This window comes from Phalangium opilio, unplaced genomic scaffold (genome assembly GCF_054372755.1).
Source record: "Phalangium opilio isolate 3A_F unplaced genomic scaffold, DU_Popi_V2 ptg000061l_1, whole genome shotgun sequence".
NCBI classification, from domain to species: Eukaryota; Metazoa; Arthropoda; class Arachnida; order Opiliones; family Phalangiidae; genus Phalangium; species Phalangium opilio.
Window position 1 is genome coordinate 3,616,972 of NW_028324178.1, and position 23,029 is coordinate 3,640,000.

Genomic DNA, 23,029 nt, shown 5'->3' on the forward strand with positions numbered 1-23,029 from the left:
CGCTCGGTCATCCTGACATGGATTCTTTCAATTGGGACGTTTTATAAATTACATCTATTCTAGTTAATTTCATAAAACACATCGTTTTAGAAGTGGGATTCGAACCCACGTCCTCATACGAGGACCAGAATACACAGATTCACGTTGTTAACGAAGGAAACTAAGCCCCTTGAGTCTGGCGCCTTAGACCGCTCGGCCATCCTGACTTGGATTCATTCAATTCGGACGTTTTATAAATTACAACTCTTCCAGTTAATTTCATAAAACATATCGTGTCAGAAGTGGGATTCGAACCCACGCCCTCATACGAGGACCAGAAAACACAGATTCACGTTGTGAACGAAGGAAACTGAGCCCCTTGAGTCTGGCGCCTTAGACCGCTCGGCCATCCTGACTTGGATTCATTCAGTTCGGACGTTTTATAAATTACATCTCTTCTAGTTAATTTCATAAAACATATCGTGTCAGAAGTGGGATTCGAACCCACGCCCTCATACGAGGACCAGAAAACACAGATTCACGTTGTGAACGAAGGAAACTGAACCCCTTGAGTCTGGCGCCTTAGACCGCTCGGCCATCCTGACATGGATTCTATCAATTGGGGGGTTTTATAAATTACATCTCTTCCAGTTAATTTCATAAACCTTTTCGTGCCAGAAGTGAGATTCGAACCCACGCCCTCATACGAGGACCAGAAAACACAGATTCACGTTGTGAACGAAGGAAACTGAGCCCCTTGAGTCTGGCGCCTTAGACCGCTCGGCCATCCTGACTTGGATTCATTCAGTTCGGACGTTTTATAAATTACATCTCTTCCAGTTAATTTCATAAAACATATCGTGTCAGAAGTGGGATTCGAACCCACGCCCTCATACGAGGACCAGAATACACAGATTCACGTTGTGAACGAAGGAAACTAAGCCCCTTGAGTCTGGCGCCTTAGACCGCTCGGTCATCCTGACATGGATTCTTTCAATTGGGACGTTTTATAAATTACATCTATTCTAGTTAATTTCACAAGTTGGGAAAACCAAAATATTACCTCTCCGAGTCAAGACGACTACTTACAAACTTATTTACCCAGATATGGAAATGTTTCTTAAGTTAAAATTTATGAAATATTAAAGCAGTATACAAAGCATAGCAAATTTACTGTAAATCAGACGACATTTTACATCCAATAATGATATACTTGTACACATTAAAATCATCCGATGGGGGAAAAACGGGTCATCGGCGTTTTATAAATGACGCTAGCGCAATAAAGCGTGCAAGGTACCAAGGCTTAACAAAAATTGTAGGATAACATATTTCTAGAGATAGATAACAACTTTTATAATTAAAATTAGAAACTAACATATCTCTTAAAATTCTCGCGTGATCAACTGGTTTCACGCCAATTAAATAGCTATAGTCCCATAGAGCTATTTGTATTAATTCCTCCATGGTTTTTTCGCCAAGCTGAGAACTACGCGTTTTACGTCACGTTATCAAAAAAGCAGACTATTTTCTTTGAAGACCGCGCTAGCTCAGCGCTAAGCACCGTGACGTCAAAATTCAAAAACAAAATCCCTGGGCCGCGTTCAGCAACGCGAGGCTCTGCTGAACGCGACCCAGATTTCCACCATGATTATAAATCTAAGCCTAATTATTTAAAAGTGTATTTAACTTTCGGCTCACTCTGAACCGTTAATGTCTCTGCATACAGAAACGAAAACCAAACCCAAACTTTTACTTTTTGGTTCACTAGGCCTATTGACAAATAAGAGTTCATTTGACCAACATAGCAGCGTTGTGCTTGTATTCACTATGATTTTAGAAAGGATTATGCTATAAACAGATGTAGTATAGCTTAAGTAATATATAAACATCCATTTTAAATAATAATATTAAAAAAAATCTTTGGAATATCAAAATGAAATAGAGCTTTAAAGCTACAAAAGTACTAAATGCATCATAATTACGAAAACTATTTCCACATATTCAGTTTATATTAAGGATAAAGGGAATATTATGGTTGTGTTGGATTTCTTTACACATCAAAACAAAACGAACTTCTAACGCAGCGCACTACTGTAACAACGGACGGACACATACAGACAAAAACATAGACTGCTTTTAACTCTTTCCGTATTAATTTTGAATTGAGAAACAAGATTATCTTAAATATTAAAATAAATATAATTAATATTTAATATTTTTTTCGTTAGTTATTCGCCTTATTGAACGTTACATCGTTTTAAAAAAGAACAATTAAACATTCTTGAGAGACTTGACTAATATTGGCGTTTGAAATGAAGCATACGCCGGTTGCTTCGCCTTACTAAAATAGGTAGTATATAAGGGTTTCGAATCGCAGCCATGGATAAGAACAGCGCAATTGCGTGAACCTTTGGTGGAAGCCCCACCTTAGGGAGGCCGGACGTTTCTCGTAACCCTGGCCGATCGCCGCGTATGTCTTAACCTTAACGATGATGATGGAGTAGAAGCCAGGTGTGCAGACTGGTGTCCATGTGGGATGGACAAAAACAATGACCAGAAGATGGTGGTGTGTAGAAACCAGTGTGTACAGACTGGTGTCCATGTGGGATGGACAAAAACAAAGACCAGAAGATGGTGGTGTTAGAAGCCAGGTGTACAGACTGGTGTCCATGTGGGATGGACAAAGAGCAGATGACGGTGGTGATTAGAAGCCAGTGTGGACAGACTGGTGTCCATGTGGGATGGACAAAGACCACAAGAGGGTGGGGATTAGAAGCCAGTGTGTACAGACTGGTGTCCATGTGGGATGGACAAAGAGCAGCAGATGATTGTGATTAGAAGCCAGTGTGTACAGACTGGTGTCCATGTGGGATGGACAAAGACCAGAGGCTGGTGATGTTAGACAGGCAATGGAGTAATAGCCTGTAAGTGTAATACAATTTTCGAAATTTCCGGAAATTGAGAACACGTTTGCTCCGATTTGCAAACTGCGAACGCGGTCACGTGGGTGTAACAACAGACAGACACACACACACACACACCCACACACACACACACACACCCACACACAGACACGTCGAAATTAGAACCTCTCCGTGACATACGTCACTCGGAGAGGTAATAAAACATATCGTGTCAGAAGTGGGATTCGAACCCACGTCCTCATACGAGGACCAGAATACACAGATTCACGTTGTTAACGAAGGAAACTAAGCCCCTTGAGTCTGGCGCCTTAGACCGCTCGGCCATCCTGACTTGGGTTCATTCAGTTCGGACGTTTTATAAATTACATCTCTTCCAGCTAATTTCATAAAACATATCGTGTCAGAAGTGGGATTCGAACCCACGCCCTCATACGAGGACCAGAAAACACAGATTCACGTTGTGAACGAAGGAAACTGCGCCCCTTGAGTCTGGCGCCTTAGACCGCTCGGCCATCCTGACATGGATTCTATCAATTGGGGGGTTTTATAAATTACATCTCTTCCAGTTAATTTCATAAACTTTTTCGTGTCAGAAGTGGGATTCGAACCCACGCCCTCATACGAGGACCAGAAAACACAGATTCACGTTATGAACGAAGGAAACTGAGCCCCTTGAGTCTGGCGCCTTAGACCGCTCGGCCATCCTGACTTGGATTCATTCAGTTCGGACGTTTTATAAATTACATCTCTTCCAGTTAATTTCATAAAACATATCGTGTCAGAAGTGGGATTCGAACCCACGCCCTCATACGAGGACCAGAATACACAGATTCACGTTGTGAACGAAGGAAACTAAGCCCCTTGAGTCTGGCGCCTTAGACCGCTCGGTCATCCTGACATGGATTCTTTCAATTGGGACGTTTTATAAATTACATCTATTCTAGTTAATTTCATAAAACATATCGTGTCAGAAGTGGGATTCGAACCCACGTCCTCATACGAGGACCAGAATACACAGATTCACGTTGTTAACGAAGGAAACTAAGCCCCTTGAGTTTGGCGCCTTAGACCGCTCGGCCATCCTGACTTGGATTCATTCAATTCGGACGTTTTATAAATTACATCTCTTCCAGTTAATTTCATAAAACATATCGTGTCAGAAGTGGGATTCGAACCCACGCCCTCATACGAGGACCAGAAAACACAGATTCACGTTGTGAACGAAGGAAACTGAGCCCCTTGAGTCTGGCGCCTTAGACCGCTCGGCCATCCTGACTTGGATTCATTCAGTTCGGACGTTTTATAAATTACATCTCTTCTAGTTAATTTCATAAAACATATCGTGTCAGAAGTGGGATTCGAACCCACGCCCTCATACGAGGACCAGAAAACACAGATTCACGTTGTGAACGAAGGAAACTGAGCCCCTTGAGTCTGGCGCCTTAGACCGCTCGGCCATCCTGACATGGATTCTATCAATTGGGGGGTTTTATAAATTACATCTCTTCCAGTTAATTTCATAAAACATATCGTGTCAGAAGTGGGATTCGAACCCACGCCGTCATACGAGGACCAGAATACACAGATTCACGTTGTGGACGAAGGAAACTAAGCCCCTTGAGTCTGGCGCCTTAGACCGCTCGGTCATCCTGACATGGATTCTTTCAATTGGGACGTTTTATGAATTACATCTATTCTAGTTAATTTCATAAAACATATCGTGTCAGAAGTGGGATTCGAACCCACGTCCTCATACGAGGACCAGAATACACAGATTCACGTTGTTAACGAAGGAAACTAAGCCCCTTGAGTCTGGCGCCTTAGACCGCTCGGCCATCCTGACTTGGGTTCATTCAGTTCGGACGTTTTATAAATTACATCTCTTCCAGCTAATTTCATAAAACATATCGTGTCAGAAGTGGGATTCGAACCCACGCCCTCATACGAGGACCAGAAAACACAGATTCACGTTGTGAACGAAGGAAACTGCGCCCCTTGAGTCTGGCGCCTTAGACCGCTCGGCCATCCTGACATGGATTCTATCAATTGGGGGGTTTTATAAATTACATCTCTTCCAGTTAATTTCATAAACTTTTTCGTGTCAGAAGTGGGATTCGAACCCACGCCCTCATACGAGGACCAGAAAACACAGATTCACGTTGTGAACGAAGGAAACTGAGCCCCTTGAGTCTGGCGCCTTAGACCGCTCGGCCATCCTGACTTGGATTCATTCAGTTCGGACGTTTTATAAATTACATCTCTTCCAGTTAATTTCATAAAACATATCGTGTCAGAAGTGGGATTCGAACCCACGCCCTCATACGAGGACCAGAAAACACAGATTCACGTTGTGAACGAAGGAAACTGCGCCCCTTGAGTCTGGCGCCTTAGACCGCTCGGCCATCCTGACATGGATTCTATCAATTGGGGGGTTTTATAAATTACATCTCTTCCAGTTAATTTCATAAACTTTTTCGTGTCAGAAGTGGGATTCGAACCCACGCCCTCATACGAGGACCAGAAAACACAGATTCACGTTGTGAACGAAGGAAACTGAGCCCCTTGAGTCTGGCGCCTTAGACCGCTCGGCCATCCTGACTTGGATTCATTCAGTTCGGACGTTTTATAAATTACATCTCTTCCAGTTAATTTCATAAAACATATCGTGTCAGAAGTGGGATTCGAACCCACGCCCTCATACGAGGACCAGAATACACAGATTCACGTTGTGAACGAAGGAAACTAAGCCCCTTGAGTCTGGCGCCTTAGACCGCTCGGTCATCCTGACATGGATTCTTTCAATTGGGACGTTTTATAAATTACATCTATTCTAGTTAATTTCATAAAACATATCGTGTCAGAAGTGGGATTCGAACCCACGTCCTCATACGAGGACCAGAATACACAGATTCACGTTGTTAACGAAGGAAACTAAGCCCCTTGAGTCTGGCGCCTTAGACCGCTCGGCCATCCTGACTTGGATTCATTCAATTCGGACGTTTTATAAATTACATCTCTTCCAGTTAATTTCATAAAACATATCGTGTCAGAAGTGGGATTCGAACCCACGCCCTCATACGAGGACCAGAAAACACAGATTCACGTTGTGAACGAAGGAAACTGAGCCCCTTGAGTCTGGCGCCTTAGACCGCTCGGCCATCCTGACTTGGATTCATTCAGTTCGGACGTTTTATAAATTACATCTCTTCTAGTTAATTTCATAAAACATATCGTGTCAGAAGTGGGATTCGAACCCACGCCCTCATACGAGGACCAGAAAACACAGATTCACGTTGTGAACGAAGGAAACTGAGCCCCTTGAGTCTGGCGCCTTAGACCGCTCGGCCATCCTGACATGGATTCTATCAATTGGGGGGTTTTATAAATTACATCTCTTCCAGTTAATTTCATAAAACATATCGTGTCAGAAGTGGGATTCGAACCCACGCCGTCATACGAGGACCAGAATACACAGATTCACGTTGTGAACGAAGGAAACTAAGCCCCTTGAGTCTGGCGCCTTAGACCGCTCGGTCATCCTGACATGGATTCTTTCAATTGGGACGTTTTATGAATTACATCTATTCTAGTTAATTTCATAAAACATATCGTGTCAGAAGTGGGATTCGAACCCACGTCCTCATACGAGGACCAGAATACACAGATTCACGTTGTTAACGAAGGAAACTAAGCCCCTTGAGTCTGGCGCCTTAGACCGCTCGGCCATCCTGACTTGGGTTCATTCAGTTCGGACGTTTTATAAATTACATCTCTTCCAGCTAATTTCATAAAACATATCGTGTCAGAAGTGGGATTCGAACCCACGCCCTCATACGAGGACCAGAAAACACAGATTCACGTTGTGAACGAAGGAAACTGCGCCCCTTGAGTCTGGCGCCTTAGACCGCTCGGCCATCCTGACATGGATTCTATCAATTGGGGGGTTTTATAAATTACATCTCTTCCAGTTAATTTCATAAACTTTTTCGTGTCAGAAGTGGGATTCGAACCCACGCCCTCATACGAGGACCAGAAAACACAGATTCACGTTGTGAACGAAGGAAACTGAGCCCCTTGAGTCTGGCGCCTTAGACCGCTCGGCCATCCTGACTTGGATTCATTCAGTTCGGACGTTTTATAAATTACATCTCTTCCAGTTAATTTCATAAAACATATCGTGTCAGAAGTGGGATTCGAACCCACGCCCTCATACGAGGACCAGAATACACAGATTCACGTTGTGAACGAAGGAAACTAAGCCCCTTGAGTCTGGCGCCTTAGACCGCTCGGTCATCCTGACATGGATTCTTTCAATTGGGACGTTTTATAAATTACATCTATTCTAGTTAATTTCATAAAACATATCGTGTCAGAAGTGGGATTCGAACCCACGTCCTCATACGAGGACCAGAATACACAGATTCACGTTGTTAACGAAGGAAACTAAGCCCCTTGAGTCTGGCGCCTTAGACCGCTCGGCCATCCTGACTTGGATTCATTCAATTCGGACGTTTTATAAATTACATCTCTTCCAGTTAATTTCATAAAACATATCGTGTCAGAAGTGGGATTCGAACCCACGCCCTCTTACGAGGACCAGAAAACACAGATTCACGTTGTGAACGAAGGAAACTGAGCCCCTTGAGTCTGGCGCCTTAGACCGCTCGGCCATCCTGCCTTGGATTCATTCAGTTCGGACGTTTTATAAATTACATCTCTTCTAGTTAATTTCATAAAACATATCGTGTCAGAAGTGGGATTCGAACCCACGCCCTCATACGAGGACCAGAAAACACAGATTCACGTTGTGAACGAAGGAAACTGAGCCCCTTGAGTCTGGCGCCTTAGACCGCTCGGCCATCCTGACATGGATTCTATCAATTGGGGGGTTTTATAAATTACATCTCTTCCAGTTAATTTCATAAACCTTTTCGTGCCAGAAGTGGGATTCGAACCCACGCCCTCATACGAGGACCAGAAAACACAGATTCACGTTGTGAACGAAGGAAACTGAGCCCCTTGAGTCTGGCGCCTTAGACCGCTCGGCCATCCTGACTTGGATTCATTCAGTTCGGACGTTTTATAAATTACATCTCTTCCAGTTAATTTCATAAAACATATCGTGTCAGAAGTGGGATTCGAACCCACGCCCTCATACGAGGACCAGAATACACAGATTCACGTTGTGAACGAAGGAAACTAAGCCCCTTGAGTCTGGCGCCTTAGACCGCTCGGTCATCCTGACATGGATTCTTTCAATTGGGACGTTTTATAAATTACATCTATTCTAGTTAATTTCATAAAACATATCGTGTCAGAAGTGGGATTCGAACCCACGTCCTCATACGAGGACCAGAATACACAGATTCACGTTGTTAACGAAGGAAACTAAGCCCCTTGAGTCTGGCGCCTTAGACCGCTCGGCCATCCTGACTTGGATTCATTCAGTTCGGACGTTTTATAAATTACATCTCTTCCAGCTAATTTCATAAAACATATCGTGTCAGAAGTGGGATTCGAACCCACGCCCTCATACGAGGACCAGAAAACACAGATTCACGTTGTGAACGAAGGAAACTGCGCCCCTTGAGTCTGGCGCCTTAGACCGCTCGGCCATCCTGACATGGATTCTATCAATTGGGGGGTTTTATAAATTACATCTCTTCCAGTTAATTTCATAAACTTTTTCGTGTCAGAAGTGGGATTCGAACCCACGCCCTCATACGAGGACCAGAATACACAGATTCACGTCGTGAACGAAGGAAACTGACCCCCCCCCTAAATTAAATAGGTTTCCTATCCAGCGGTTCACATAAGGCACGAGCCTTCTCGAAATTAAAGATTTCCGGGTTGAAATGAGGTCTAGGGGTATGATATTAAGTGGAATAACTAACAGGTTTAAATGTCCAAGCGAAATTAAATTTTAATGTCATTAACAAATACTACAACCAAGGCAGAAGGCCCTGGCCAACAGAAACTAAGTAAATAAGGAAATCCCCGACACTAGCGTTATTTTATAGATGACCCCCAAAATAATATAAACATGCAAAACGATATAATATATAAACGATAAAACCCCAACAATAAGCATGCACTCTCCAAAATAATAATAATATTATTACCACACTAAAGTTCAAAGTCTTAACAATACCAGCGTTTTGGCTCTCTCTCTCAATCGGTGGCGAGTTGGGCACAAGCGAAGCGATCGCGCACAGCGTAGACTTTTAGCGAACGTAGAACCCGTAACGATCTTTTTATAATAACGGTAACGAAGATCGGGCCTGGTGATGGACTTGGAAGACTGGAGTCCCTTGCAGTCCTTTTTCTAGATCCTTGTCCTGGAGCAGCGAAGTCCTTCGCTCTCCTTTTCAGTTCAGATCCTCGCCCAAAAGTGAAGTCTTCTAATTCTTTTTTCCATGTCCTATTTTCTGGACTTTCGCGGGTTTTTCTCTTTGGCCAATAGATTGGCTTCTCATCTTCGCGGGCTTTCCATGTTTAGCCAATAAGCGATCGAGTTCTGCTTAATTGCACCCATTCTCAGAAGTTCGGTTAAAGTTCAAAATGCCAAATAGATAGAGAGAGAGAGAGAAGGTATAGATTTATGGCACGAGAGAGAGCACATTAAGGAGACGGTACCAGGCACCATTAAGTGGCACCCCTAAAAATCGTATTCGCGTACATCCACAATATATTTAAAAATAGAATCACAATGTAAGAACACAGTTCAAATGGCCTAAGCCGCCTAAATACAACAATACATTTTTACCCCAATATACAATTTAACCCTTAACCCAGTACTTTCGCTTGGACATTTTCTTATCAATACAATGCGAGAAATGGAAGAGATATGACGGTCGTAAAAGGGGACTCTTCGAGAAGCCTAGTTCTGAGGGTAGCGTTAATAAGGTACCGAAGGGAATTGTAGCAAAAGTGTGGGAAAGAAGCAATCTCGGGACTACAGGATATCGTTATAATGAGTTAAAATAGGAAATTTATAAAACTGAACTAAAGGGACACTGACACAACTAAAGGTCAAAATATAACCGTGACACTCCCTCCCCCTTAAAACCGAACGCCCTCGTGAGGTCAAAATAAAAACGGTAATGCGAAATTCAAACTCAACCTGGGGTTATACGAATTAAACTATTCAAACATATATTTACAAGGGAAGTACCCTACCCGTTGCAGGGTCACGGGGACGAAGTGAACGCCTCCTGTCACAAGGGCTGGGAGATCGGGCTGCCTCACTACGTAAGCTCGCGCGTTCCAACTGTACCTGGTCTTCAGGCAAGCGGGGGACGTAGCCTTTAAGTTGCGTAATTTTGTGGGTGCCCTTTAACAACTTTTTACCGTCTGGCGTTTGTAGCCTATAGGTTAATGGGGACAGCTTTTCTGCGACCCTATAGGGCCCTGCCCATTTCTCTCCCAACTTATCCATAAAATAAGAGTTAGCAGAGGATTGCAAATGGGTTCTTTGCAACACTAAATTGCCAACCTCAAATTCTACGTCACGCCGTTTTTTATCATAATAAACCTTTTGCCGGTTCTGAGCTTGTTGCATTTTAGCGTGAGCAACGGCGTGCGTCTTTTTAATTATGGCCCCCAAACGTAAAGCATGAACCTTTTGGGCGGCTATATTCAAGTGCCCCTGGACATTAAAATCGTCCGGTATGGGATAGTGAGGGGGGCGTAATTCCCTGCCAAAATTGAGAAAAGCGGGTGTATAGCCCGTCGATTCTTGGACGGCCGTTCGCATGGCGAAGGCGAGCTGCTGTAGCCCCAAGTCCCAATCGCGGTGGGTGTCCTTAATATACATGGCGAGCATCGTACCTAGTGTCTGGTTAACCCTTTCTACGGGGTTGCCCTGAGGGGAGTAAATGGAGGTGAGCCGGTGTTTCACTCCTAGTTGTTCGAAAGAAGCTTCCATGACTTTGGACGCAAAAACACTCCCGTTATCTGAGATAACTCTGGAAGGTACCCCATAGCGAGTAAATACTTCGTCTATGAGTTTGTTAGCTATGACGGGGGCAGTGGCTCTTTTGAGAGGGAACATTTCAACAAATTTGGAAAAAGTGTCCGTTACTACCAATATTTGTGTGTGACCTCTTTTACTAGGGGGGAAAGGACCCTTTAAATCCACGGAGATAACCGACCATGGTTCGGTAATGGCGGCGGATTTCATTAAACCGGGTGGTTTTTCACGGGGAATTTTAAATTTTTGGCATACTTGGCAACTCCTAACATACCGGGTAATATCAGCATTCATGCTGTCCCACGTGTACATTTCTTTTACTCTTTTGTTTGTTTTAAACGTACCTAAATGTCCAGAGGACTTATTGTCATGGCAACAATAAAGCACTCGGGAACGTAGGGATTTCGGGACCCATACGCGATAACCACCAAAACCTTTGTCTTTATATTTTTCTACCCATTTACAAACTAAACCGTTTTCCATTGCGCACTGGGAAATGGTCCTAGCTAGGTTTTTCGGAACCTTGCAAGTGGGATCTAAAAGAAGCTTTTTAACGAAGGAAATTTCGTCATCTTTCTCTTGCTCTTCAATCAAGGTGTCTAAATCTAGTCTAACGATAGTATTCTGGTGAGGGGAGACCTTTGCTGCAGACAAAGTAATTTCTTCCCGAACAGGATTCTGACTAGTAATACCATCTGTAGAGGGTATACGGCTCAAAGCGTCCGCTACCAGGTTTGCTCTACCAGGGATGTAGTTAATTTGGAAAGGTTCAAAGGCTTGAAGCCTTAACATCCAACGGGTTAATTTGCCCGTGGGATCTTTAGCTCTATGTAACCATTCCAAACTTTTATGGTCACAGAATACCTCAAAACTAGAACCTTGGATGTAGGGGCGAAACTGTTCGACCGTTTCGACAATAGCTAGGCATTCTCTCTCTGATGTGGAATATTTTCGTTCTAAAGCATCTAATGAGCGACTAAAATACTGTATCACCCTTTCTTCCCCGTCAATCTTTTGACTTAAAACGCCACCAATTCCAACGTCAGACGCGTCCGTCCGAACTAGGAAAGGGAGGTCGAAATTAGGAGTACTAAGGACAGGGGTCGTCGATAAAGCATGCTTCAGCTGAGAGAAGGCCAGCTCCTGCTCAGCGTCCCATGCCCATCTATGAACTCGGTCCTTATGTAAGAGCCTATTCAGGGGTTCCGCGATTTTAGAAAAATGGGGAACAAATCGTCGGTAATACGACGCCATTACCAAAAATCGTCTGATATCTTTGACTGATTTTGGGCGGGGATAGTCGCGAATTGATTCCACTTTACTGGGATCAACTTCTATTCCATTTTCAGAGATAATATGACCTAGGATTCTAGTTTTACTCTGGCAAAACCTGGCTTTAGAAGCTTTGGCGGTTAGTCCACTTCGGTCTAGTATGGTTAACACCTCATCTAATAGTTCTAGATGGTCTTCAAAATTATTGGTGGCTAGGATTAAATCATCTAGATAGGCGAATACACCTCTTTTTCGGAGTTTAAGAAATAGGTTATTGATCATTCTTTGAAAAGTTCGGGGGGCATTCGTTAAGCCGAACATCAGTACTTTAGGGCGGAAGAGACCTTTGTCGGTCACAAAGGCAGCCTTATCACGGGAATCTACGTGGAGGGGAATCTGCCAGTAGCCCGAACGTAAATCTAAAAGGGTGATGTACTTTGGCCGTGAGATGGATTCCAAAATATCGTCTATGCGAGGGAGGGGATACTGATCCTTTTTTGTAACAGCATTGACCCCTCGATAGTCGGCTACCAAACGGTCATCTTTTGACTCTTTTCTTACTAGAAAGATAGGGGAGCACCAGGGACTATCGCTGGGTTCTACAAGATCTTTCTCTAACATATCCTCGACTAGACTGTTAATTTTGTTTTGTAATGGGGGAGCGTACCTATAGGGACGACATGCGATTGGGGGACCCTCGGTCTCAATATGATGTTCAGTAATGGTGGTTCTACCTGCCACCTTGCTGAAAACGTTTCTGTGCTTATACACAACCTGGCAAAGGCGCTTTTTATCCTCGGAATTTAATGGGGCTTCATTAACAGCCGCACTCAAGTCTTCCGCGTCCACCGAATCGTCCTCGGACGAAAACATATATTTATCCACTAAATAATTATTTAGGGACATTTCACACTCACCGCAATCATCGAGAAAGGAGTGTATTTCAGAGGGGTACTTTTGCCAGTAATATGTTCGCTCAGAGAAATTAACGTTCATGCCAGCTTCTCTTAAAAATCTAAACCTAAAATAGCGGGGAAACTAAGATTATTTACAAAATATGCGGACCAGTCAAACAATATATCGGGGGTTAAAACGGGGAGAGAAATTTTTCCATTAGCTTGGACAAACTTCTTATTCGGGAGTTTCACTATTGCATCAGAGGGGCAAGCTGGATACCCAGTTTTTGCAATATGGGCTTTAAGTCCTTCATCGACAATTGAATGAGTGGCTCCGCAATCTACTAGGGCCTTACAAGAAATACCTCCAAATTGAACGGGAATAAATAAAAGTTTTTCTCCCCATGGCCTATTTACAATATTAATATTTATTTCCGAAATTGGGAGGTGACCCTTTATGCACGGCTTAGTATTTATAGACGTGGCCGACGGGCGCCCTGGTCCGAGTTCCCGCCGTTCCTCCCGTTTCCCTGATTTCTGGGGGGTCTAGTGTCGCGCCAGGTTCCTCGTGGTAAGCGGGGACATTCACTTTTGAAATGGGATCGATTCCCACATTCAAAGCAGCCAGTTGGGGGCTCATACCTATTGAAGGTAGAGGGACGTGAATTCCAGTTATTACGTGGATAGTCGTTCGGCCTCGGGCTAGGAGGGGGACCGTTTCTCGGATTCGCGCTAGGGTTAGTCGAAGGGGTTGTAGGAGCTGCCAAGGGGGTCGGCGAAGTCAAAGTATCTTCACCAAGAAAACTCTCCGCTCTCGTGACGTCGACAATCAGTTCCCTAAGAGAGGTATATTTCTTTGGTAAAAGAATTTGCTGTATGGGACGCCTCAGATTTTTAAACACTTTGGTAGCTTTTTCTTTATTGGTAAGGGGGGTTTCTAGCCGCCTCATTAAATCCTGCATGGCGTTTAAGTAATCCTGGGCGCTCTCTTTCGATTGTTGTTTTCTCGCGTCAATCAGGTCGCGAATCCTGTCGTCTTCATCCTCATTCCCAAACTCATCTCTAATCGCCGCTTCAAAATCATACCAGTTTTCGAAGTTACCATCGTTTTCGAGCCACCAATCGGAAGCGGGGCCAAGCAGTAAGGTGGGAACCCAACGCGTTAAAAATATGGGCATTGGAATGTTCCGACTGACTCTGAGTCTTTTGGCGGCGGTTAAAAATTCGCCTAGCGAGGGGGACCTGTCGTCGCTGCCATAATATTTTGGCGTCTCGACTTGGGGAATCCAAGCTTGAGGAGTGGCCTCGACTTCCTCTTCCTCGTGGTGTCTATCCCCGTTCCCATTGTTTCGGTGACGGTAACCATTGTTGTGGCCATTATTTTGGCCATTGTTAGCCACTAGGGTAGTAGTGAGGGCTTGAATTTGGGCAGCAAGGGCAGCCAAAAGGTTAGCTTGATCCGCTTGGGTAGGGGGAATATTAGGAGGTTCGTTTCGTGGGCGCGGGGGATCTTCAACCGCTATAGCATTATCTTGGGCCTCGCGATCAGCTATGACTTGGACAGGGGGTGGATTTTTAAGGGCTTCTAAACGTGAACGGCGAGCGTCTCGCTCCTGGGATTGAAAAGCCCTGAGGCAATCAAGGCAACTATGGTGTCTTCCTAAACTAGGGATAAACTCGGGGCAAAATACAAAGCTCTGACTAAATTCAGAATCGCTATCCGAGTCGGATTCGCTCATGGGCGTAATACGGTGACGAGAAGCTCGTAATAAAAAAAAAATTTTGCAAGGAAACCTTTATGAAAGATCCCGGACGGACCCCCAGTTATGTAACCGCTTTTTAATACCTTAAAGAATTTAGATCAAAATTAAATAGGTTTCCTATCCAGCGGTTCACATAAGGCACGAGCCTTCTCGAAATTAAAGATTTCCGGGTTGAAATGCGGTCTAGGGGTATGATATTAAGTGGAATAACTAACAGGTTTAAATGTCCAAGCGAAATTAAATTTTAATGTCATTAACAAATACTACAACCAAGGCAGACCTGACTTGGATTCATTCAATTGGGATGTTTTATAAATTACAATTCTTCCAGTTAATTTCATAAAACATATCGTGCCAGAAGTGGGATTCGAACCCACGCCCTCATACGAGGACCAGAATACACAGATTCACGTCGTGAACGAAAGAAACTAATCCCCTTGAATCTATCGCCTTAGACCGCTCGGCCATCCTGACGTGGTCTCTTGTAATTTGGACGTTTCATTAACTACATCTCTTCCAGTTAATTTCACAAAACATATCGTGTCAGAAGTGGGATTCGAACCCACGCCCTCATACGAGGACCAGAATACACATATTCACGTTGTGAACGAAGGAAACTAAGCCCTTTGAGTCTGGCGCCTTAGACCGCTCGGTCATCCTGACATGGATTCTTTCAATTGGGACGTTTTATAAATTACATCTATTCTAGTTAATTTCATAAAACATATCGTGTCAGAAGTGGGATTCGAACCCACGCCCTCATACGAGGACCAGAATACACAGATTCACGTTGTTAACGAAGGAAACTGAGCCCCTTGAGTCTGGCGCCTTAGACCGCTCGGCCATCCTGACTTGGATTCATTCAATTCGGACGTTTTATAAATTACATCTCTTCCAGTTAATTTCATAAAACATATCGTGTCAGAAGTGGGATTCGAACCCACGCCCTCATACGAGGACCAGAATACACAGATTCACGTTGTGAACGAAGGAAACTAAGCCCCTCGAGTCTGGCGCCTTAGACCGCTCGGTCATCCTGACATGGATTCTTTCAATTGGGACGTTTTATAAATTACATCTATTCTAGTTAATTTCATAAAAAATATCGTGTCAGAAGTGGGATTCGAACCCACGCCCTCATACGAGGACCAGAATACACAGATTCACGTTGTTAACGAAAGAAACTAAGCCCCTTGAGTCTGGCGCCTTAGACCGCTCGGCCATCCTTACTTGGATTCATTCAATTCGGACGTTTTATAAATTACACCTCTTCCAGTTAATTTCATAAAACATATCGTGTCAGAAGTGGGATTCGAACCCACGCCCTCATACGAGGACCAGAAAACACAGATTCTCGTTGTGAACGAAGGAAACTGAGCCCCTTGAGTCTGGCGCCTTAGACCGCTCGGCCATCCTGACTTGGATTCATTCAGTTCGGACGTTTTATAAATTACATGTCTTCCAGTTAATTTCATAAAACATATCGTGTCAGAAGTGGGATTCGAACCCACGCCCTCATACGAGGACCAGAAAACACAGATTCACGTTGTGAACGAAGGAAACTGAGCCCCTTGAGTCTGGCGCCTTAGACCGCTCGGCCGACCTGACTTGGATTCATTCAATTGGGATGTTTTATAAATTACATCTCTTCCAGTTAATTTCATAAAACATATCGTGCCAGAAGTGGGATTCGAACCCACGCCCTCATACGAGGACCAGAATACACAGATTCACGTTGTGAACGAAGGAAACTTACCCCCTTGAGTCTGGCGCCTTAGACCGCTCGGCCGACCTGACTTGGATTCATTCAATTGGGATGTTTTATAAATTACATCTCTTCCAGTTAATTTCATAAAACATATCGTGTCAGAAGTGGGATTCGAACCCACGCCCTCACACGAGGACCAGAATACACAGATTCACGTCGTGAACGAAAGAAACTAAGCCCATTGAGTGTAGCGCCCTAGACCGCTGGGCCACCCTGACTTGGATTCATTCAATTGGGATGTTTTATAAATTGCATCTCTTCAAGTTAATTTCATAAAACATATCGTGTCAGAAGTGGGATTCGAACCCACGCCCTCATACGAGGACCAGAATACACAGATTCACGTTTTGAACAAAGGAAACTGAGCCCCTTGAGTCTGGCGCTTTAGACCGCACCGCCATCCTGACGTGGTCACTTCTAAATTGGACGTTTTATAAATTACATCTCTTCCAGTTAATTTCATAAAACATATCGTGTCAGAAGTGGGATTCGAACCCACGTCCTCGTATGAGGAGCAGAATACACTGATTCACGTTGAGAACGAAAGAAACTAGGTCCCTTGAGTCTGGCGCCTTAGACCGCTCCGCCATCCTGACGTGGTCACTTTTAATTTGGACGTTTTATAAATTACATCTCTTCCAGTTAATTTCATAAAACATATCGTGTCAGAAGTGGGATTCGAACCCACGCCCTCATACGAGGACCAGAAAACACAGATTCACGTTGTGAACGAAGGAAACTGAGCCCCTTGAGTCTGGCGCCTTAGACCGCTCGGCCATCCTGACATGGATTCTATCAATTGGGGCGTTTTATAAATTACATCTCTTCCAGTTAATTTCATAAACCTTTTCGTGTCAGAAGTGGGATTCGAACCCACGCCCTCATACGATGACCAGAATACACAGATTCACGTCGTGAACGAAAGAAACTAAGCCCCTTGAGTGTAGCGCCTTAGACCGCTCGGCCACCCTGACTTGGATTCATTCATTTGGGATGTTTTATAAATTACATCTCTTCCAGTTAATTTCATAAAACATATCGTGTCAGAAGTGGGATTCGAACCCACGCCCTCATACGAGGACCAGAATACACAGATTCACGTTGTGAACGAACGAAACTGAGCCCCTTGAGTCTGGCGCCTTAGACCGCTCCGCCATCCTGACTTGAATTCATTCAATTGGGACTTTTTATAAATTACATCTCTTCCAGTTAATTTCATAAAACATATCGTGTCAGAAGTGGGATTCGAACCCACGCCCTCATACGAGGAACAGAATACACTGATTCACGTTGAGAACGAAAGAAACTAGGTCCCTTGAGTCTGGCGCCTTAGACCGCTCCGCCATCCTGACTTGGATTCATTCAATTGGGACGTTTTATAAATTACATCTCTTCCAGTTAATTTCATAAAACATATCTTGTCAGAAGTGGGATTCGAACCCACGCCCTCATACGAGGACCAGAAAACACAGATTCACGTTGTGAACGAAGGAAACTGAGCCCCTTGAGTCTGGCGCCTTAGACCGCTCGGCCATCCTGACATGGATTCTATCAATTGGGGGGTTTTATAAATTACATCTCTTCCAGTTAATTTCATAAACATTTTCGTGTCAGAAGTGGGATTCGAACCCAAGCCCTCATACGAGGACTAGAATAGACAGATTCACGTCGTGAACGAAAGAAACTAAGCCCCTTGAATCTATCGCCTTAGACCGCTCGGCCATCCTGACGTGGTCTCTTGTAATTTGGACGTTTCATTAACTACATCTCTTCCAGATAATTTCACAAAACATATCGTGTCAGAAGTGGGATTCGAACCCACGTCCTCATATGAGGAGCAGAATACACTGATTCACGTTGAGAACGAAAGAAACTAGGTCCCTTGAGTCTGGCGCCTTAGACCGCTCCGCCATCCTGACGTGGTCACTTTTAATTTGGACGTTTTATAAATTACATCTCTTCCAGTTAATTTCACAAAACATATCGTGTCAGAAGTGGGATTCGAACCCACGCCCTCATACGAGGACCAGAATACACAGATTCACGTCGTGAACGAAGGAAACTGACCCCCTTGAGTCTGGCGCCTTAGACCGCTCGGCCGACCTGACTTGGATTCATTCAATTGGGATGTTTTATAAATTACATCTCTTCCAGTTAATTTCATAAAACATATCGTGTCAGAAGTGGGATTCGAACCCACGCCCTCATACGAGGGACAGAATACACAGATTCACGTCGTGAACGAAAGAAACTAAGCCCATTGAGTGTAGCGCCCTAGACCGCTGGGCCACCCTGACTTGGATTCATTCAATTGGGATGTTTTATAAATTACATCTCTTCCAGTTAATTTCATAAAACATATCGTGTCAGAAGTGGGATTCGAACCCACGCCCTCATACGAGGACCAGAATACACAGATTCACTTTGTGAACGAAAGAAACTACGCCCCTTGAGTCTTGCGCCTTAGACCGCTCCGCCATCCTGGCGTGGTCACTTCTAATTTGGACGTTTTATAAATTACATCTCTTCCAGTTAATTTCATAAAACATATCGTGTCAGAAGTGGGATTCGAACTCACGCCCTCATACGACGACCAGAATACACAGATTCACGTTGTGAACGAAGGAAACTGAGCCCCTTGAGTCTGGCGCCTTAGACCGCTCCGCCATCCTGACGTGGTCACTTCTGATTTGGACGTTTTATAAATTACATCTCTTCCAGTTAATTTCATAAAACAAATCGTGTCAGAAGTGGGATTCGAACCCACGCCCTCATACGAGGACCAGAATACACAGATTCACGTCGTGAACGAAAGAAACTAAGCCCCTTGAGTGTAGCGCCTTAGACCGCTCGGCCACCCTGACTTGGATTCATTCATTTGGGATGTTTTATAAATTACATCTCTTCCAGTTAATTTCATAAAACATATCGTGTCAGAAGTGGGATTCGAACCCACGCCCTCATACGAGGACCAGAATACACAGATTCACGTTGTGAACGAACGAAACTGAGCCCCTTGAGTCTGGCACCTTAGACCGCTCCGCCATCCTGACTTGGATTCATTTAATTGGGACGTTTTATAAATTACATCTCTTCCAGTTAATTTCATAACACATATCGTGCCAGAAGTGAGATTCCAACCCTCGCCCTCATACGAGGAGCAGAATACACTGATTCACGTTGAGAACGGAAGAAACTTGGTCACTTGAGTCTGGCGCCTTAGACCGCTCGGCCATACTGACTTGGATTCATTCAATTCGGACGTTTTATAAACTACATCTTTTCCAGTTAAATTTATAAAACATCGTGTCAGAATTAGGATTCGAAACCACGCCCTCATTCGAGGGCCAGAATACACAGACCACATCGGGAAGGAATGAAACTAAGCCCCTTGAGTCTAGCGCCTTAGACCGCTCGGGCGTCCTGACGTGGTTTTATCTAGTTTGGACATTTTAAATTACATCTCTTCCAGTTATTTTCATAAAACATATCGTATCAGAAGTGGGATTCGAACCCACGCCCTCATACGAGGACCAGAGTACACAGATTCACGTCGTGAACGAAAGAAACTAAGCCCCTTGAGTCTAGCGCCTTAGACCGCTCGGGCATCCTGACGTGGTCTCTTGTAATTTGGACGTTTAATTAATTACATCTCTTCCAGTTAATTTCTTAAAACATATCGTGTCAGAAGTGGGATTCGAACCCACGCCCTTATACGAGGACCAGAATACACAGATTCACGTTGTGAACGAAGGAAACTGAGCCCCTTGAGTCTGGCGCCTTAGACCGCTCGGGCATCCTGACGTGGTCTCTTGTAATTTGGACGTTTAATTAATTACATCTCTTCCAGTTAATTTCTTAAAACATATCGTGTCAGAATAAGAGGTGGGCAAATTCGCGAATTTTTCGATCATTCACCGAATTTCCCCCGCTTGGTAGTACAACGTAATTCGCGATTTGCCCAACACTGGTCAGAATTGGGATTCGAACCCACGCCCTCATACGAGGACCAGAATACACAGATTCACGTTGTAAACGAAGGAAACTGAGCCCCTTGAGTCTGGCGCCATAGACCGCTCGGCCATCCTGACTTGGATTCATTCAATTGGGACGTTTTATAAATTACATCTCTTCCAGTTAATTTCATAACACATATCGTGCCAGAAGTGGGATTCCAACCCACGCCCTCATACGAGGAGCAGAATACACTGATTCACGTTGAGAACGAAAGAAACTTGGTCACTTGAGTCTGGCGCCTTAGACCGCTCGGCCATCCTGACGTGGATTCATTTTCTATGGACGTTTTATAAATTACATCTTTTCCAGTTAAATTTATAAAACATCGTGTCAGAATTGGGATTCGAAACCACGCCCTCATTCGAAGGCCAGAATACACAGACCACATCGGGAAGGAATGAAACTAAGCCCCTGAGTCTAGCGCCTTAGACCGCTCGGGCATCCTGACGTGGTTTTATCTAGTTTGGATGTTTTAAATTACATCTCTTCCAGTTATTTTCATAAAACATATCGTATCAGAAGTGGGATTCGAACCCACGCCCTCAGACGAGGACCAGAATACACAGATTCACGTTGTGAACAAAAGAAACTACGCCCCTTGAGTCTGGCGCCTTAGACCGCTCGGCCATCCTGACTTGGATTCATTCAATTGGGACGTTTTATAAATTACATCTCTTCCAAATAATTTCATAACACATATCGTGCCAGAAGTGGGATTCCAACCCACGCCCTCATACGAGGAGCAGAATACACTGATTCACGTTGAGAACGAAAGAAACTTGGTCACTTGAGTCTGGCGCCTTAGACCGCTCGGCCATCCTGACGTGGATTCATTTTCTATGGACGTTTTATAAATTACATCTTTTCTAGTTAAATTTATAAAACATCGTGTCAGAATTAGGATTCGAAACCTCGCCCTCATTCGAGGGCCAGAATACACAGACCACATCGGGAAGGAATGAAACTAAGCCCCTTGAGTCTAGCGCCTTAGACCGCTCGGGCATCCTGACGTGGTTTTATCTAGTTTGGACATTTTAAATTACATCTCTTCCAGTTATTTTCATAAAACATATCGTATCAGAAATGGGATTCGAACCCACGCCCTCATACGAGGACCAGAATACACAGATTCACGTCGTGAACGAAAGAAACTAAGCCTATTGAGTCTAGCGCCTTAGACCGCTCGGGCATCCTGACGTGGTCTCTTGTAATTTGGACGTTTAACTAATTACATCTCTCCCAGTTAATTTCTTAAAACATATCGTGTCAGAAGTGGGATTCGAACCCACGCCCTCATACGAGGACCAGAATACACAGATTCACGTTGTGAACGAAGGAAACTGAGCCCCTTGAGTCTGGCGCCTTAGACCGCTCGGGCATCCTGACGTGGTCTCTTGTAATTTGGACGTTTAATTAATTACATCTCTTCCAGTTAATTTCTTAAAACATATCGTGTCAGAATTGGGATTCGAACCCACGCCCTCAGACGAGGACCAGAATACACAGATTCACGTTGTGAACGAAAGAAACTACGCCCCTTGAGTCTGGCGCCTTAGACCGCTCGGCCATCCTGACTTGGATTCATTCAATTGGGACGTTTTATAAATTACATCTCTTCCAAATAATTTCATAACACATATCGTGCCAGAAGTGGGATTCCAACCCACGCCCTCATACGAGGAGCAGAATACACTGATTCACGTTGAGAACGAAAGAAACTTGGTCACTTGAGTCTGGCGCCTTAGACCGCTCGGCCATCCTGACGTGGTTTTATCTAGTTTGGACGTTTTAAATTACATCTCTTCCAGTTATTTTCATAAAACATATCGTATCAGAAGTGGGATTCGAACCCACGCCCTCATACGAGGACCAGAATACACAGATTCACGTTGTGAACGAAGGAAACTGAGCCCCTTGAGTCTGGCGCCTTAGACCGCTCCGCCATCCTGACGTGGTCACTTCTGATTTGGACGTTTTATAAATTACATCTCTTCCAGTTAATTTCATAAAACATATCGTGTCAGAAGTGGGATTCGAACCCACGCCCTCATACGAGGACCAGAATACACAGATTCACGTCGTGAACGAAAGAAACTAAGCCCCTTGAGTGTAGCGCCTTAGACCGCTCGGCCACCCTGACTTGGATTCATTCATTTGGGATGTTTTATAAATTACATCTCTTCCAGTTAATTTCATAAAACATATCGTGTCAGAAGTGGGATTCGAACCCACGCCCTCATACGAGGACCAGAATACACAAATTCACGTCGTGAACGAAAGAAACTAAGCCCCTTGAGTCTAGCGCCTTAGACCGCTCGGGCATCCTGACGTGGTCTCTTGTAATTTGGACGTTTAATTAATTACATCTCTTCCAGTTAATTTCTTAAAACATATCGTGTCAGAAGTGGGATTCGAACCCACGCCCTCATACGAGG

General features: G+C 44.2%; 30 non-coding genes across 30 annotated transcripts in view; all 30 read right to left on the minus strand.

Annotated features, from left to right (window-relative positions):
- Positions 1-273: 273 nt before the first annotated feature.
- On the minus strand, positions 274-395 carry TRNAL-CAA (transfer RNA leucine (anticodon CAA)). The gene is made up of 2 exons: positions 358-395; positions 274-319 (listed from the first exon to the last, which is right to left on the minus strand). It is a non-coding gene; the product is annotated as a tRNA-Leu (tRNA).
- Positions 396-462: 67 nt separating this feature from the next.
- TRNAL-CAA (transfer RNA leucine (anticodon CAA)) lies at positions 463-584 on the minus strand. Its single transcript has 2 exons — positions 547-584; positions 463-508 (listed from the first exon to the last, which is right to left on the minus strand). It is a non-coding gene; the product is annotated as a tRNA-Leu (tRNA).
- Positions 585-3,115: 2,531 nt separating this feature from the next.
- Positions 3,116-3,237, minus strand: TRNAL-CAA (transfer RNA leucine (anticodon CAA)). The gene is made up of 2 exons: positions 3,200-3,237; positions 3,116-3,161 (listed from the first exon to the last, which is right to left on the minus strand). It is a non-coding gene; the product is annotated as a tRNA-Leu (tRNA).
- Positions 3,238-3,304: 67 nt separating this feature from the next.
- On the minus strand, positions 3,305-3,426 carry TRNAL-CAA (transfer RNA leucine (anticodon CAA)). Its single transcript has 2 exons — positions 3,389-3,426; positions 3,305-3,350 (listed from the first exon to the last, which is right to left on the minus strand). It is a non-coding gene; the product is annotated as a tRNA-Leu (tRNA).
- A 67-nt stretch (positions 3,427-3,493) lies between these two features.
- On the minus strand, positions 3,494-3,615 carry TRNAL-CAA (transfer RNA leucine (anticodon CAA)). Its single transcript has 2 exons — positions 3,578-3,615; positions 3,494-3,539 (listed from the first exon to the last, which is right to left on the minus strand). It is a non-coding gene; the product is annotated as a tRNA-Leu (tRNA).
- Positions 3,616-4,060: 445 nt separating this feature from the next.
- Positions 4,061-4,182, minus strand: TRNAL-CAA (transfer RNA leucine (anticodon CAA)). Its single transcript has 2 exons — positions 4,145-4,182; positions 4,061-4,106 (listed from the first exon to the last, which is right to left on the minus strand). It is a non-coding gene; the product is annotated as a tRNA-Leu (tRNA).
- Positions 4,183-4,249: 67 nt separating this feature from the next.
- On the minus strand, positions 4,250-4,371 carry TRNAL-CAA (transfer RNA leucine (anticodon CAA)). The gene is made up of 2 exons: positions 4,334-4,371; positions 4,250-4,295 (listed from the first exon to the last, which is right to left on the minus strand). It is a non-coding gene; the product is annotated as a tRNA-Leu (tRNA).
- A 256-nt stretch (positions 4,372-4,627) lies between these two features.
- Positions 4,628-4,749, minus strand: TRNAL-CAA (transfer RNA leucine (anticodon CAA)). The gene is made up of 2 exons: positions 4,712-4,749; positions 4,628-4,673 (listed from the first exon to the last, which is right to left on the minus strand). It is a non-coding gene; the product is annotated as a tRNA-Leu (tRNA).
- A 67-nt stretch (positions 4,750-4,816) lies between these two features.
- Positions 4,817-4,938, minus strand: TRNAL-CAA (transfer RNA leucine (anticodon CAA)). The gene is made up of 2 exons: positions 4,901-4,938; positions 4,817-4,862 (listed from the first exon to the last, which is right to left on the minus strand). It is a non-coding gene; the product is annotated as a tRNA-Leu (tRNA).
- Positions 4,939-5,005: 67 nt separating this feature from the next.
- On the minus strand, positions 5,006-5,127 carry TRNAL-CAA (transfer RNA leucine (anticodon CAA)). Its single transcript has 2 exons — positions 5,090-5,127; positions 5,006-5,051 (listed from the first exon to the last, which is right to left on the minus strand). It is a non-coding gene; the product is annotated as a tRNA-Leu (tRNA).
- A 67-nt stretch (positions 5,128-5,194) lies between these two features.
- Positions 5,195-5,316, minus strand: TRNAL-CAA (transfer RNA leucine (anticodon CAA)). Its single transcript has 2 exons — positions 5,279-5,316; positions 5,195-5,240 (listed from the first exon to the last, which is right to left on the minus strand). It is a non-coding gene; the product is annotated as a tRNA-Leu (tRNA).
- A 67-nt stretch (positions 5,317-5,383) lies between these two features.
- TRNAL-CAA (transfer RNA leucine (anticodon CAA)) lies at positions 5,384-5,505 on the minus strand. Its single transcript has 2 exons — positions 5,468-5,505; positions 5,384-5,429 (listed from the first exon to the last, which is right to left on the minus strand). It is a non-coding gene; the product is annotated as a tRNA-Leu (tRNA).
- Positions 5,506-5,761: 256 nt separating this feature from the next.
- On the minus strand, positions 5,762-5,883 carry TRNAL-CAA (transfer RNA leucine (anticodon CAA)). The gene is made up of 2 exons: positions 5,846-5,883; positions 5,762-5,807 (listed from the first exon to the last, which is right to left on the minus strand). It is a non-coding gene; the product is annotated as a tRNA-Leu (tRNA).
- A 67-nt stretch (positions 5,884-5,950) lies between these two features.
- On the minus strand, positions 5,951-6,072 carry TRNAL-CAA (transfer RNA leucine (anticodon CAA)). The gene is made up of 2 exons: positions 6,035-6,072; positions 5,951-5,996 (listed from the first exon to the last, which is right to left on the minus strand). It is a non-coding gene; the product is annotated as a tRNA-Leu (tRNA).
- Positions 6,073-6,139: 67 nt separating this feature from the next.
- TRNAL-CAA (transfer RNA leucine (anticodon CAA)) lies at positions 6,140-6,261 on the minus strand. Its single transcript has 2 exons — positions 6,224-6,261; positions 6,140-6,185 (listed from the first exon to the last, which is right to left on the minus strand). It is a non-coding gene; the product is annotated as a tRNA-Leu (tRNA).
- A 256-nt stretch (positions 6,262-6,517) lies between these two features.
- Positions 6,518-6,639, minus strand: TRNAL-CAA (transfer RNA leucine (anticodon CAA)). The gene is made up of 2 exons: positions 6,602-6,639; positions 6,518-6,563 (listed from the first exon to the last, which is right to left on the minus strand). It is a non-coding gene; the product is annotated as a tRNA-Leu (tRNA).
- A 67-nt stretch (positions 6,640-6,706) lies between these two features.
- Positions 6,707-6,828, minus strand: TRNAL-CAA (transfer RNA leucine (anticodon CAA)). The gene is made up of 2 exons: positions 6,791-6,828; positions 6,707-6,752 (listed from the first exon to the last, which is right to left on the minus strand). It is a non-coding gene; the product is annotated as a tRNA-Leu (tRNA).
- Positions 6,829-6,895: 67 nt separating this feature from the next.
- On the minus strand, positions 6,896-7,017 carry TRNAL-CAA (transfer RNA leucine (anticodon CAA)). Its single transcript has 2 exons — positions 6,980-7,017; positions 6,896-6,941 (listed from the first exon to the last, which is right to left on the minus strand). It is a non-coding gene; the product is annotated as a tRNA-Leu (tRNA).
- Positions 7,018-7,273: 256 nt separating this feature from the next.
- TRNAL-CAA (transfer RNA leucine (anticodon CAA)) lies at positions 7,274-7,395 on the minus strand. The gene is made up of 2 exons: positions 7,358-7,395; positions 7,274-7,319 (listed from the first exon to the last, which is right to left on the minus strand). It is a non-coding gene; the product is annotated as a tRNA-Leu (tRNA).
- Positions 7,396-7,651: 256 nt separating this feature from the next.
- Positions 7,652-7,773, minus strand: TRNAL-CAA (transfer RNA leucine (anticodon CAA)). Its single transcript has 2 exons — positions 7,736-7,773; positions 7,652-7,697 (listed from the first exon to the last, which is right to left on the minus strand). It is a non-coding gene; the product is annotated as a tRNA-Leu (tRNA).
- A 67-nt stretch (positions 7,774-7,840) lies between these two features.
- Positions 7,841-7,962, minus strand: TRNAL-CAA (transfer RNA leucine (anticodon CAA)). The gene is made up of 2 exons: positions 7,925-7,962; positions 7,841-7,886 (listed from the first exon to the last, which is right to left on the minus strand). It is a non-coding gene; the product is annotated as a tRNA-Leu (tRNA).
- A 256-nt stretch (positions 7,963-8,218) lies between these two features.
- On the minus strand, positions 8,219-8,340 carry TRNAL-CAA (transfer RNA leucine (anticodon CAA)). The gene is made up of 2 exons: positions 8,303-8,340; positions 8,219-8,264 (listed from the first exon to the last, which is right to left on the minus strand). It is a non-coding gene; the product is annotated as a tRNA-Leu (tRNA).
- A 67-nt stretch (positions 8,341-8,407) lies between these two features.
- TRNAL-CAA (transfer RNA leucine (anticodon CAA)) lies at positions 8,408-8,529 on the minus strand. The gene is made up of 2 exons: positions 8,492-8,529; positions 8,408-8,453 (listed from the first exon to the last, which is right to left on the minus strand). It is a non-coding gene; the product is annotated as a tRNA-Leu (tRNA).
- Positions 8,530-15,539: 7,010 nt separating this feature from the next.
- TRNAL-CAA (transfer RNA leucine (anticodon CAA)) lies at positions 15,540-15,661 on the minus strand. The gene is made up of 2 exons: positions 15,624-15,661; positions 15,540-15,585 (listed from the first exon to the last, which is right to left on the minus strand). It is a non-coding gene; the product is annotated as a tRNA-Leu (tRNA).
- Positions 15,662-15,728: 67 nt separating this feature from the next.
- TRNAS-CGA (transfer RNA serine (anticodon CGA)) lies at positions 15,729-15,850 on the minus strand. Its single transcript has 2 exons — positions 15,813-15,850; positions 15,729-15,774 (listed from the first exon to the last, which is right to left on the minus strand). It is a non-coding gene; the product is annotated as a tRNA-Ser (tRNA).
- A 256-nt stretch (positions 15,851-16,106) lies between these two features.
- On the minus strand, positions 16,107-16,228 carry TRNAL-CAA (transfer RNA leucine (anticodon CAA)). Its single transcript has 2 exons — positions 16,191-16,228; positions 16,107-16,152 (listed from the first exon to the last, which is right to left on the minus strand). It is a non-coding gene; the product is annotated as a tRNA-Leu (tRNA).
- Positions 16,229-17,240: 1,012 nt separating this feature from the next.
- TRNAL-CAA (transfer RNA leucine (anticodon CAA)) lies at positions 17,241-17,362 on the minus strand. The gene is made up of 2 exons: positions 17,325-17,362; positions 17,241-17,286 (listed from the first exon to the last, which is right to left on the minus strand). It is a non-coding gene; the product is annotated as a tRNA-Leu (tRNA).
- Positions 17,363-17,996: 634 nt separating this feature from the next.
- TRNAL-CAA (transfer RNA leucine (anticodon CAA)) lies at positions 17,997-18,118 on the minus strand. Its single transcript has 2 exons — positions 18,081-18,118; positions 17,997-18,042 (listed from the first exon to the last, which is right to left on the minus strand). It is a non-coding gene; the product is annotated as a tRNA-Leu (tRNA).
- Positions 18,119-21,107: 2,989 nt separating this feature from the next.
- Positions 21,108-21,229, minus strand: TRNAL-CAA (transfer RNA leucine (anticodon CAA)). Its single transcript has 2 exons — positions 21,192-21,229; positions 21,108-21,153 (listed from the first exon to the last, which is right to left on the minus strand). It is a non-coding gene; the product is annotated as a tRNA-Leu (tRNA).
- A 1,761-nt stretch (positions 21,230-22,990) lies between these two features.
- Positions 22,991-23,029, minus strand: part of TRNAL-CAA (transfer RNA leucine (anticodon CAA)) — a 122-nt gene continuing 83 nt past the window's right edge. The window contains exon 2 of the tRNA in view: positions 22,991-23,029. This exon is cut by the window's right edge and continues 7 nt beyond it. This is a non-coding gene — a tRNA (tRNA-Leu).